Consider the following 14,488-nt stretch of genomic DNA (forward strand, 5'->3'; position numbering starts at 1 on the left):
TCCTCCAGCCACTGCCTTTGCCTCACATCCTCTCTGCCTCAGCTGCCCATCTCTGCCTCTCCTACTTGTCCCGATGAAGGTTTTTTCTTTAACTCCTTGGTTGTCAAACTTCCACACAGTTCAGTTTTCTAGCAGTTCTGGTTATTTTTGTTTTTAAATTTGTTGTTGTCCTTTTTTTTTTGTTGTGTGAGGAGGCAAAGAGCATCTACCTATGCCTCCATCTTGGCCAGAAGTTCGGTTTCTTATCAAGCACTATTTATATTAGTGAAACCTGAAAACTTATATGTCCATCAGTTTGGACATAACTTTGGTGGATATACACATTATAATATTGTACAGCTTTTTAAAAATGATGGTATAGATATTTAATGAAAAATATATCCATAACATATATTTCCTTTTAAAAAGTTACTAAGAAAGTTTATTATGACCTCATAAACAGTATAAAATTTCAGACATAAAGTATAGGTATATTCATGAATGGTGAGATGTTCAAAAACATATTTACCAAAATTTCATTAGCGTAATACAGGTGATCAACTTTTTTTGAAATGTTTGGATTTTTTGAAAATTTTACAGTGTATCTTTAATTAAAGAAATAATGGCAGAGATTTTGGAGTAAGATTTCAGTTCATATCACAGTTTATGATAACAAGTTTTATAATCCCTCTAACCTTAGGATTCTTCACTTATAAAATAGAGATAATAACACCTAACACATAGATCTCTTTTGAGGAATAAATTAGATAACATCTATGAAGTGCTAATATAGTTCAATAAATGAGTCCAATAAAAGGTAAATCAGTTTGCCTGAAAAACTTTTCACACGCTATAGTTGAATTTCCAAATAAAATTTGAACAGCTAGGTCCATAAAAACTTCCAAAATCCTGGAATTCTTCATACAAAGGTCAAGTAAAGGAGACACTGGCCCAACTATTTCTTGCCCAGCAGGTTTAAGAGCTCCGCATGTGGATGAAAATACAGGAAAAAGCAGGAACATCACACCTGGTCCAAAACGGTCCCGTAGACCCGTGGCACTGAGGAGCTCTGGCAAGTACCTATTTGGTTCACCTGGTCTTGTGTGTTGCCTATTCTAGCCGAGCAATCTGTGCTCCAGCATGCTTCAAGTCACCTAAAAGATCCTCACCCCAAGTGTGCCAAATAATGAAGTTCCCAGAGCATGCAAATTCAACAATTTTAACAAGCACTAGCAGATCCTATTTCTTAGTAACTCGATGCAGTGTTAGGAGACAACATAACCATAAAAGAGAGAGATTCAGACAGTGCCTAAATAGATTAGAAGCAGTTGCAGAGCTATACTGGTCTCTCTCCTTAGCCAAAAATTCCCATTAAAATAAATGAGCCTGCTCATTTGAGAAGAAAAAAAGATGATTTGGGGCATCGAGTTGGAAGAGCAGTTCAATTCCTGCTCATCAAAAGGGGCAGAAATCCTTCTCCTATAACACTCAAGCTGCACATCAGATTCAACCCATCTCTCCTTATTAATGTTCTTATTAAATGTATTCTGTCCATCTGTGTTCAAGCTCATCTCTTCTATTCTGAAACACAATTTAACTTTTCATGTATGAAATAATTAAATTTGTTTATCTCTGGCTAATGCCAAGCTGAATTGAAAGCAGAATATAAAGACTGTAGTTGTTGTTTTGTGGTCAACTAGTAAATTTAAAATTCTTCTCATACCCAGAACATTCGAGCTGTCTGTGCTGTTCCTTTATTTCCAATTCTAAAGCTTCCGGTACTGTTCAAATTATCTGGTGCACCGTCGAGCACCACGTAAAATCTGCTTGCAATGTAAGAACATGTGGAGAAAGTATGTGTTTTTGTCACACCCTATTAAACAGTATTCAAAACACAATGCCCCAGAAACTAAATTGATTGTAGGTTTTATAACCCTTTTCAGGGTAATGGAAACAATTCAGGACCATGAAAGAAAGCCTAGCTAGTGCAGCTGGAGGGACTCTGAGACAGCTCAGCTTAGCCGTCTTGGACTGGCTTTTGTAGTTCAAGTTCAGTTGGATTCCATTCTTCTAGATCTTTGACAAGTCATTCCAGATTAATGGCTACAAAGTTTTCCACGTTTCTTGTAAAATCAGTGTTTCTTTTGACTGATTCTGAATTGTGTTTGAGGCTGGGAAATGTCAACAGGTATAAAGACAGTTTCAAGCGACTATAATATTATCACATATACAATATTTTTATGCTCTTTTTTATGTACTCAGCCCCCACCATATGGTCAAAATTCAAAACCAGGAAGCACAGACTTAAAAGAAGCACTAGTTTTACATTCCCCCAAAGTGTCATATGGTTGTGACTCTTCCCACATGGATATAAGGAACTACTTAAGCTGCAAGCCTGTAGCTTGACTGCAGTGAAATCGCAGGGCTATTTTAATATTTTAAAAATAAAAAGGAACGTGTCCTCTCTCGGGCTGACCAGTACCCCCCAGCTTCTGAGCTGCCTGGGGAAGCGATGCCTTGATCCTGTCAGCTGTCCTAAGTAATCACTCACTCAGTCATTACCTGCACTGCATGCTGCTCCATCAGAAAAACATCTGTGAACATTATTTGACAAATTGATCGCTAAATGAGCCATTAGCTGAAGGGGCTTTCGGATTGCCTCTAGGAAGCCAGAGTGGCTGCAGAAGGAAAACGCTTACAGATGCAGAGCAGCAACTAGAAAGGGAGAAAGAACTCTCGTGTCAGTGCTCCTGGGAGGGGGAGGGGGAGGGGGCCCGTGTGGGAAAGCAGGCTGAGAGATGGCAATAAACCATGTTCTGCAGGGAAACCCACCTTCTCGAAAGGAAGCTGTTTATTAGAAGCAGTAGTAAAACTGTTTAATTCCCTCAGCGCCTCAAGGGAGAAATCCAAGCCTTTGTAAGCTGAAGAGAAGAGAAACGTAGCCAGTGGTGTGCTTGTCAAGAAGAGAAAGCTAGAAAAACAACGTTAGGCACTTTACCATCCCAGCTTGCCAAGAGCCGACAGGTGTACAGTTTACTATTGTTCTGACAGGACAGCCAGATCCCACAGTTTAGTATTCTCCTTTCCTCAGTGTGGGAGAAAACAGCTGTTTCCCTGGCTCAGGATGCAAGGAGTGGAGGGGGGTGGGTGGGAAGAAAGACAGAGAGAGAGAGAGAGAGAGAGAGAGAGAGAGGAGGGGGGGCAGGGAAACAGATTCTTCATCATGAGTTCCAAGGCTTTGTTTGATTCATCACTGAAAACACATGGTCTTCCTGCAAAAGGCATTACATATGGGTAGTTCACCTACAGTGGCTCCAGAAACAGCCTATAAACAATATATTGCAACTTAAAGATAAATAAATGCCGAAAGATGCCTAGGTTAAATCATGTCAGACCAATAAGAAGTAATCGCATTCAACAGTCCTTAAGGAAATGCCTTTTATAAATCCTGCCAGTTTCACATTGCTGACAGGTGTTCATGATTTTTTAAAAAATAATCTTTGAAAAAAGGAAGCAGGTTATTTTGATCCAAAACGGCGTGTTTCCCTGCCTTGCGTGGAATGAAAACTACTTCAGTGCCAAATTCCCTAGAGAAAGGCAGGAAAAGCCCCCAGAGCATGAGGAGTGCCAAATGCAGTAGCTGTGAGGCTTTAGACCATAGCACTAAGTTTCCTTTGGGGTCGAGGTATTAAAGGCTCATGGTAACAGGCAGATGCAGTGTCATACTCCCACGACAATTGATAAGAACCAGACATATGTGCTGAATCCAGGGCTCTCTGGATTGAAAATTTGGTGAATACCAATAAAATCTATGCTGCTTATATTTACAACAGAGAAAATGCATCCATTACAATACATGAAACCTGAGAAATGCTGGCTCTCTTCCAAAAGTTCAGATATTTTTCTAATAAAATAAGCAGTGAACTTCAAACGATTTTAAACTCATGACATCATGGCACAATCATATACATAACCCCTTAGGGTTAAACCGTAACACACTAGCCCAATCCTGTAATAATAACATAAGCCAGAGGGATTGAATTACCCACCAAAACAAGCCAATTTCAAGTTAGAAACAAAGTGTTTTCCATCCGAGAACCTATTTTAGGGGCAACAAAGTTTAATCCACTTACTTCCTTTACCAAACCGAGACATTACAATTCACATGCTTGATAAATATATTCTTATGAGTTCACATACTTTTTCTCCATGTCCCGTGACAGGCCGGGGATGGTACGGCCGCCATTCACACAGACAAGGCTCTGCTGGCTCTTCACAGAATTGTTTTCCAAGCCAATAAAGTGCCACGTGCGATAAGAGAAGGCAGACGTGACGGGGGAGGGACAGCAATGAGCAAATCCTTTCTCTGCTGTAGAGATAAAGTTTTAGGCCCTCGGTGGAGCTGCTCCTGCTTGAGGTGCTAAATCAGGAAACCAAAATGTAGAGAATTTTTGTGCTTCCGTTAAGGCTCCCCTTGACCAGAAATGCCGTTTGTCCAGTCAGTCGATCCCCAAATGCCAGGCCAACTCTGGACCTTCTCTCCCCAAACAAGGTTAAGTATGTGGCCCTAGCCAATCAAACATTTCTGTATGTCTCTTTCTTGTTCTTTATTCATTATCCTATAAAAGCATCCTGCCTTCTGCCCTATTTTGCAATTTTTTGAAAGACTATCCACTTTATGAAGTGTTAAAATTTGTATCACCTAAATTTCTTCCCTAGTCATTTTTTAGCACTGTAAAATGCTTACTTATTCTAGGTTGCCCTTTAATCCTGGGGGAATTGCTTTTCCTGGTTAAAATAAGAGCAAATCTGCCCACATAACATCTTCTCAGATGGAATTCTTAGGAGATTAATAGAGTATAAATAATTAAAAGGAATAAATTGGGATAAATGCTAAGTAAGCCATTGAATGACATGTAATAACCTTTTAAATGGAGGCATTTACATGCTTTAAAACATGATGACACTTCTGCTTTTAGCTAAGATGGAGTAACAGGGAACAGATTTACCCTCTGTTAAAATTACGTAAATACAGTATGGAGACTGGACTTGAGAATTCCCTGAGCAGACAAAACCATTTAAGCCATGAAAGCAAAACTAAATCTATCTTATTTCATGAACATAGTAAAACTTGGGTTATATCTTGTAACTGCCTCTGACAATCATAAGAGAAACGTAAATTTCCTAAAAATATAAGAATCACTTTTCACCAATCCCTCACCATTGAGAAACCCCCGTTTGTAACAACCAGTCATTGTAAAGGGTCAACAACTTCATTTTCACCTTTACGTCATCTTGTAACTTCATGCCTCTAGGCTTTATATCATTCCTAAATACTATTTATTGATCTGGTCATTTTAATATAGCTGTCCCTGGCTTTTTAACAGTTTCTGGCATCAGAGTTGGGACCCAAAGGAGACCCCCAAAGATTCTGTGAGCAACCAGGTACTGGTGCCCACAGAGCCTCTTTAGCTCACTGCTTTCTCACCAGCTCTGGAGTTTGAGGGTCTCTCCCGAATCCCACTTAGCTCTTTCGCATTTTGAGCTCTCTGACTTTACTGTATATATAGCTGTTTTTTGTTTGTTGACATTTCTTGTTAAGTCACCTGCAACGCAGAAATTTTCAGCCGGGGAGTGGCAGTTGTGTTCATATATCCGGAAGGATCGACCCAGAGGACCAGCAGGTGTGGACATACTGTTCATTATCCACATCACAGGGGCGTGCCGGATGGCGGGGGTTGGACAGGAGAGACCACACCCCGCCTCCAGTCTCGGTGCTACTTATAAGGGTTAGGGAGGGACTAGTATGTGAAAATTCTACACTCTTGTGATAAACAGAAGAGCCTTGAGATGGGGGGATGGGGGGGGGAGACTTGAGAGGACCAGGACACCCAGATACAGACTGCTTTCCTCATTCCTTATGGCTGCTGGCCAGGCAGCCTCCTCTGTTTTCTGAGGTTGTGGAGGGGCCACATCCTGAGTTACCCCACCTCACCTATTAAAAGAAGAGAAAACACACAATTCCCTGTGTTTTAGAATAGCTCTTAAGATACAGAGTCCCTCATTTATCTTAGGAAATTGAAAGGCTACCTTATCGAAAACTCCTTCCTATATACAATATTGGCTTGGCCAAAAAGTTCATTAAGTTTTTCTCCATACGATGGCTCTAGCAGTGCTTCGTTGTCTTTAACTTCATTCAAAACAATTTTGTTAGGTTGTATTGTGACAGCTGTCATATCAGCATGGATTAAAAAAGGAATTATCAAAATTGGTGAATTTCATATAGCCATTTTAATACTGAAGATGGAAGAAGATATGCAAGTTCTTTGGCATTTTATGCTTTATTATTTCAAGAAAGGTAAAAACACAACAGAAACGGAAAAAAAAGATTTCTTCAGTGTATGGAGAAGGTGCAGTGACCGATTGAATGTGTTAAGAGTGGTTTGTGAAGTGTCTTGGTACTACTAACATTTCGGCCAAATGATTCTGTTGTGAACCTCTCTTATGCATGGGAAGATGTTTAGCAGCACCCCTGGCCTCTACCCACTAGAAGCCAATAGTAGGAGATGGCCAACATACTCAAAATATCCAAATCAATAAATTTATTGGTGAAAATGAAAAATGTGTCTTTTATTTTATGGAAAAAACTGAACAGACTTTTGACCAACCCAATATATATAGATGATGATGAGAGATGATAGATGATAGATATAGATATATAGCTATCTCCACCTTACAGGGTACCCTTTAAGAGACAAGATCTCAGATCTCTCAGAGACAATGAAACACATTCTTTGATTGATATGTAGAAGATTTTAAAAGACAAAATGACTCCAAAAATAGTTTCTACAAAAGAGCGCCTACAGTGTATAAGTAACCTTAACTTAGTCCATCTGCCAGAAACACGATTTGGATCCAGCTAGCCTCTTGAGTTTTGTCTTATTTTATGAGACATGACTAAAATTTTTAAAGCTATAAGATCTCTGTTTGTGTCTGTCTATATGCTTATGTCTATCTATGTTTGTATGTATATTTATGTATACGTGATATTTTTAAAAGAGTTCTATTTAAAAGGCTTATAGAAGAATAAGCACTTATAAAAATTAAATAATTCTAGCTTTCAGAAATATAGAAAACAACCCAAATGTTTTTCAAGTTCACATGATCTAGGATAATGTTTGATAAATAAAAGCCAGTTTAAGTTTGTTGGTTTAATAATAAGCAGGCATGTCTTTGGAATTATCACCATTAAGAGTAATGCAAACATACTATTTTTCCTACTTGGATTTACTAGTCAGAAAAGCTCATGCTAGCTCTGTGATATAAAATTTGTCAACGAGAAAAATAAATTTAAATGACAGCTATTCAATATTGAAACATAATTTTTAAAAACAAATAATTTAAGTAGGTATAAATAAGTTGATACTAGGTTAAATGTATAATGGACATTAATTGAATATCCAGATCATTTCTAAATAAGGTAATATACTGAGTTGCTAAAAACAAGTTTATTTACTTTCGGCTTTTTAGCTCTTACATAGAGACAAGAGATATTTGGGTTATTAATAAATATGTCCTTTGCCACATTAAAAATTGTCCTATGAAAAACATCTCTAAATATTACAAATTTTACAATTATATCTTTATAAATTTGTTAACCTACTATAGGATGCTAATATATGATAGTTCACAATTGCTGCTTCCTAGTTTTCACTAGAAAGATTAGTGACAGTTAAAAATAATCATTAATATTTAGAAATAAAACTACTAAAAACAGTAAGAGTAAAATAAAACAATTTTATGTACAACATATGGAAAGAGATTGAGAATTTTTTACAAGAGTATGCAAGAAGTGTAGGATGTGTTTTTAACAAAAAAGAGAAAAATATTGTCTAAAATAAAATAACTGTTGTTCCAGAATAAGAAAGGAAAAGAACAAGGCAAAATCTACGTGGATATAGAAAGTTGCAGAAGGTTTGTGGAAAAGAAATTTGATGTTATGAGGTCAAAGCTGTCTACACAGGATCATTGTCATCAAACCACAAACATGCTTGTGTCCTTATCGAACATCCTCCCTTTTGTGTGCCTAACGCCTTAGACCACACTACACTAAGGGAGCATTATGCTAAGTGAAATAAGCAAGTCAGAGAAAGACAAATACCATATTGTATCAGCCGCATGTGGAATTTAATGAACAAACTGCACTAACAAGCAAAACAGAGACAGACTCATAGATAACAGGATGACATCTAAGCCAGGCTGGGCCAGGGAGAGGTCAGTGGAGGGATTGAGCAAAAAGGAAAAAGGGCTCATGGACATGGACAGCCCTGTGGTGATTGTGAGGGTGGGGCGGGGGGGAAGGTGTATAAGGGAACTAAATGGTAATGGGAAAAATACAATAAAAAAATCGGTTCCTTTCAGTTGTTCATTACTTAGAAAATACTCAGACAAACAATGATATGGTGTGGTTGGTTTCTCAGTTGCTAAAACAAAACAAAACAAAACACATCACTGTGAAGTAGAAATTCATTTAGCACACACTTATTTTTTTTAAATTGGCCCACTAGTCTATTGCCACTACCTACTCCTTCTTGTGTTCCTACACTCCTTATACTTTGGTCCCTAAAAAAAATATTTTGGCTTTACTGGGGATTAGCAAAGCCATGTTAGCAAGCTGTTCTTGTAGTTTGCTAACATTTTTAAAACAAACATCATTTACACCATGATTTCATTGGGAAAATACGTTCTGTAACAGAGAGGGAGAGAGAAACACAACAGGTTGAGAACAGGTAAGGCATGTTCTGTCCCCCACGCATCTCCTCCCACTACAAATCTAGTAACTACTAGGCGTCCAGCACCCATCAAGATGGAACTGTCTTCCTTTTGGAGGAAACCATGATGCCAGCCAACTCCTACATCTTAGCCTGTCAAACAACAAGGAAGATGAGTGAGCCAGAATCCAGACTGTTTCTCCACATGCTTCTCCTTCACACCTATAAAACATACTCCGCCTCCCAGTTATAGGTGGCCCTCGGTCAGTCTTTTTTATGCACATTTTATGTCCAATTCAGATATATGAAACTCAGTTTTACATTGAAGTGCATCTCAAGATAAATTCAACTTCAAGATCTGTATCACATATAGGTTCCCTCTGAGGACTTTTCTTGCAATTAATTCACCATACTGAAGAAAATTGGAGTCTATGTCCAACTTTGGAGGCGTATATAAAGCCCTTGCAAGTCTTTCAAATGCCAACTTCTGGTTTCCCTTTTATTCTCCCCCAGCATCAGCGTTCAGGACCCATAAGAGTTCATATCCTAGTCAACTAAAAATATTTTTCACACCGTCTTCCTAAGAAACACTCATTCTCCATTTTCCTTGATGGAACAAGAGATTGGATTGGTGTGCTTTGAAGATGGAGGAAGGGACCTTAAGTCAAGGAATCAAGGTGGCCACCAGAAGCTGAAAAAGGCAAGGGAAGCTGGTCTCCCCTCAGAGCCTCCAGGAGGAGCCAACCCTGCTGACATCTTCGATGTTAGTCTAGCAAAACCGATTTCAGACTTCTGACTTCCAGAACCCTAAGAGAATAAATTTATGATGCTGTAAGCCACTCATTTGCAGTGATTTGTTACAGCAACAATAGAAAACTAATATGCCATATTTATGGACCCAAAGCTTCTCCTCTGTGGAAAGAACCATGAAATTCTGTTGGGGGGGAGCAGGGGGCAGGGCAGAATCCTCTGCAAATACATAGATTAACCTCATTCAAAAGCTGTTTTACACACAGCCTTCTCTTCTGAGAGCTTGCCTTAAATTAGAGATAAAATATCACAGGAAGGAAAAAATAGCATTTGGTAGATTTTTAAAATTATAACTTATCCTAAAGATATTTGTCATGGCTAGAGACAGTCTTTGCAGGGCAATTGGCCTTTAAAATAGAGAAAATAATGATTCAAGTTTCAGATTCCTGCATTAGAGTTTATTACATGCAATGTCTGGGTTATATTAAACTCCTGGAAATCAGGGTATATAATGGAATGGCTGACAGACCCTTAACTTTAATAGCCTTTCCAAGTACTGCAATAGTGAGCATTACTTTTTAATGTCATAAAATGATGGTTAAAACACTACAGAATTTTCTCAAGACAGATAAGCAGGTGTTCAAGAGAGCAGAACTATTTAAACTTCATTGATTTATGGTCTATCTTATATTAAAGGGCAAAAGTTTTATTGAATTCTCACAGTAGATACTCTGAACTTAATTTTCCAAAATAATAGGGCTATTTCAGGGTTCCCCATATATATTAATTTCTTCATTTCAACACTGGTGCTTCTGTATTTTCAAAGTTACTGAGCATAATGAAATGGAAGCCACAGCCAAAACTGTAAGTTATTCTATATTTTCTTTTTATTGGCTGACTTTTCAGAGTATATTTTGTGTGATAAAAACCCAATGCATAGCAACTTAATGATATAATCTATAGGATCACAAGCCACCAACTAATTGTTTAAGCTGCACCATGTTTCTGTCACTCTTTAGAACTGTGAATATGACATAACTTGTAAGTGTGAAAGAACATCAAAGCATTTATCATAACCCCTTACTCTCCAGTTGCTTTCAGCTCACCCCTAACCCAATATCTGCAATCTTTATATTGCCTAACTGAAAGTAGAATGGCCATCAGAAAAGCCCCAATAAGCTATCAAACATTTTATGTGATCTCTTAGCATTTTCTGTTGGTTAACATAAAAATCAATACTCTTATAACTGCAGGACCAAACCCTAATGATTTAGTGAAACTGATATTTATTGTGGAATAAAATAGAAATACCATTAACTCTCAAAATCAAATAACTATAGAGAAAGCCAGAAGCAAAATAATTACTAATATTCAGACATGTGGGTACAAAAGCATCTGATATCCCAAGTTATCTTTAGTACTGACTGTAATAGCAATGAATCCCTCCTGTAAAATGAATGGTTGGAGGCTGAGCCAGGGAGTGCATGAGTAGACACAAGGCTTACAGTGCATTAACTCCTCTGCCTTCCTCTCTATGTCCCTAGGCTCTGATAACAAAATGAGTCAAACCTAGAAAATAAAAGAATGCGAGAACCATGCTGAGAATAAAATAACAACTCCTGCTCAAAAGTTAAAAACTTAGCCAGTAACAGTTCAGGGAACCTTAGAACACCATTAAATCACCGTATCTAGATAACTTCTACCCAGGTGAGTGACGTTTTTACAATAAAAGAAAATTACCAAAGACATGTCCCTTTAAAAATAGATATCAATATAAAATAGTTTTAAAATGATGTGTTTAAGGCCATAGTATAGGTTGATATGCTTTTGCTAAATCATTAATATTGCTGTGTTTCATTGGTTATTTCAATTCCAGGTACCAAGCAATTAGACTGAACAGGAAGCTTCAATTTTTGGATAAATAAGAGAAGCCGTACAAATCTGTATTAAGTTTTTTCTTGGACAGGTCTGTAAAACAAAGATTGTTAATTTATACAAAGCATTATTTTCATTGTTTATATGATTATGTGTCTGATTTGTTTAAAAACATCATTCAACAAAGAGTATAATCAAAATGAACTTTTCTCCCATAAAAATAGCCAGTTATTGATCAAATTCACCTGAGCTTATTTTTCCAACTGCTTTGTCAAGTAAAGGTATGTTTATGGAGCAGTGAGAAGACAAAAGATAAGAACAGCTGGAATTCTTTTTATTTTTTTATTTAAGTATAGTTGATATAAAATCTTACATTGATTTTATTAGTTTTAGGTGTCCGATATAGTGATTTGACATTTTTATACCTCACACTGTGATCATCCAACCAAGGTCAGTAATCGTCTGTCACTATGCAAACTCATCACAATATTACTGACTATATTCCCCTTCCTCCGTTAACGCATTTCCCTCACCTCTCCCTTCTGGTAACCATCCCTTTTGTCTCTACTTCTATGAGTCTTTGACTTGTTTTTTTGTTTTGTTTTGTTTTGTTTTATATTCCACCTATAAGTGAAAGCATACAGTATTTGTGCTTCTGTGCCTGAGTTATTTCACCTGGTATACCTTCTAAACTCATCCATGCTGTTGCAAATGGCAAGATTTTGTTTTTTATTGATTATAATATTCCACTATAATTATTCCACACACACACACATCTTCTTTATCCATTTATCTCTTGATGGACACCTAAGGTGCTTCCATATCTTTACTATTGTAAATAACACTGCAATAAACATAGGGCTGCATATGTCTTTTCAAATTAGTGCTTTTATTTTCTTTGGATAAATACCTAGAAGAAAAATTGCTGGGCAGTATGATATATTTACTTTTAATATTTTGAGGAATCTCCACACTTTTCCATAGGGGCTGTACCAGTTTGCAGATGATGTGAAGAAAAGAGAACCCTTGTACACTGTCCATGGGACTGCAAGTATGAAACAAGGATGATTTTCTCCTTTGGTATCCTCACCTAATATTTTGTAGATAGATAGACAGACAGACATATAGAAATGTTGTAAACTGTGGCTGTCATTTGAATCAACTGACTGAGAAAAACTTCAGAATTCCTCTCAGACAGACAACAGTATTTTTTAAGAAGCTACCTAACAGCCGGCTGGCATTTGAAATATGGGCCCTCCATACAGATAGATGTTTAGAAAAGAAAGATTTAAATTACTCTGTGTAATGAAGTAATAGAGCATTTGGAGTTATCCACCAGTGCTTTGAGAAAGGAACTGGGATCCTGGAAAAGGCAACTCAAAAAAGTATCAAGAAGGGAACCCCATAACACGGCAGGTTACACAGAAGGCCATGATCGTGCAGGAAATGTTAATAAATTTCCAAGAATGATGTTACAATTGAAAGATGTTTCCTGTTTATGTGACATGGCCTCTCTACTCTTCCCTAAACCTTTAGCAAAAGCCTCAGTAGGGACACTGACAAAGTGAGTTGAGGCCCACGGAGGAGCAGAAGGGATGGATCTAAGAGAGAGCAGGAAAGGCAATGGAGTAAGCAATTGAAGAATAAATGGGAGACAACCCCCACTTTCCACATGGACAACAGAAAGTTGATTCCTGAAGGGAGTGAAAATAGGGGAAATATGGGCTACATCCTGCCATCTAGAGCGAAAGTCTGTTTAGTTAGCAGACCCATGAGTTATGTTTGGAGAGAAAGTCCTTGCAAGAACATAAGTATGCCTTTACCTGGAGCTGAGAAATGTCTGTGGGTGTCTGGAAAACTGGGAATATAAGCAGGAAAGAAATCAATGTGTTTGAGGAACTAGTGTGCTTTTGACTCCTTATCAGCATATAAACATGCTCACACCTTAAACACACACACACACACACACACACACACACACTCAACACTCTATCTGGGCTTTGATCACCATGTTTTTTGTTTTTTCTCACAGTCCCATATCTTAGAAGAGTTGGCTACAAAAACTATCTCCACTTTCTCACCTCACATCCTCCTTTTAATGCATAATAATCATCTTCCATTATCATTGCTTACCCAAAATCAATTTCAATAAGTTCACAAAATGACCATCTTTTAGATTCTAGAGACAGTGAATGAATACCATTTACTTATTGTCTATTTTCACATAAAGATAGAGACTCTAATGATTAATTTTGAAAATAAAAGAGTTACTGATCAGTGTTTTCAATTTAACGAGATAATTTTTTATTTACATAATAGGTTTCTTCTTGTAAAAATTAACAGGCACATTTTCATTCTTACTGCCCTCTCTACTGCATTCAACACTCATGATCCCTCTATCCTATTTTGAAATTCTCTCTTCAACTTCCTTGCATGGATCTGGCCTCTTCTTTCCAATTTCATAAGCCCCTTTCTCACTCTGCATCTCTCTTTCTTTTTTAAGATTTTATTTATTTTTAGAGAGAGGGGAAGGGAGGGAGAAAGAGAGGGAGAGAAACATCCATGTGTGGTTATCTCTTGCGTGGCCCCTACTGGGGACCCGGCCTGCAACACAGGCATGTGCCCTGACAGGGAATTGAACCAGCGACCCTTTGGTTTGCAGACTGGCATTCAATCCACTGAGCCATACTAGCCAGGGCCACTCTGCAACTCTTAAATAATGTCCAAATAAGAGAGAGCAAAGCATAGTCTGAACTCTGAATCCCTCAAGAGGCTCAACATAACTAGTTATGGAAGGTAAGATGGGCCCTCACCAGGTAGCTCAGGAAAGCTACCTTTGGTGTATTGGTTAGAGCATCATCCCAATACACCAAAGTTGCAGGTGTGTTACCCAGTCAGGGTACATACAAGAATCAACCAAAGAATGCATAAGTAAGTGGAACAACAAATCAGTCTCTCTCTCCCTCTCTCTCACCCCCCTCCCCCCACTCTCTCAAAAAGAAGGTAAGGTGGGACACAGTGAAAGATCAGCTGGATAGGTTATCAAAAGTAAGATTATGAAACATTTTACAAACCAGAGTAAAATGCTCAGGTTTACCCTCAAATCAATGGGC

This window comes from Pteronotus mesoamericanus, unplaced genomic scaffold (assembly GCF_021234165.1).
Source record: "Pteronotus mesoamericanus isolate MK-2021 breed Mesoamerican mustached bat unplaced genomic scaffold, CSHL_Meso_final scaffold_167, whole genome shotgun sequence".
Classification (NCBI taxonomy): domain Eukaryota; kingdom Metazoa; phylum Chordata; class Mammalia; order Chiroptera; family Mormoopidae; genus Pteronotus; species Pteronotus mesoamericanus.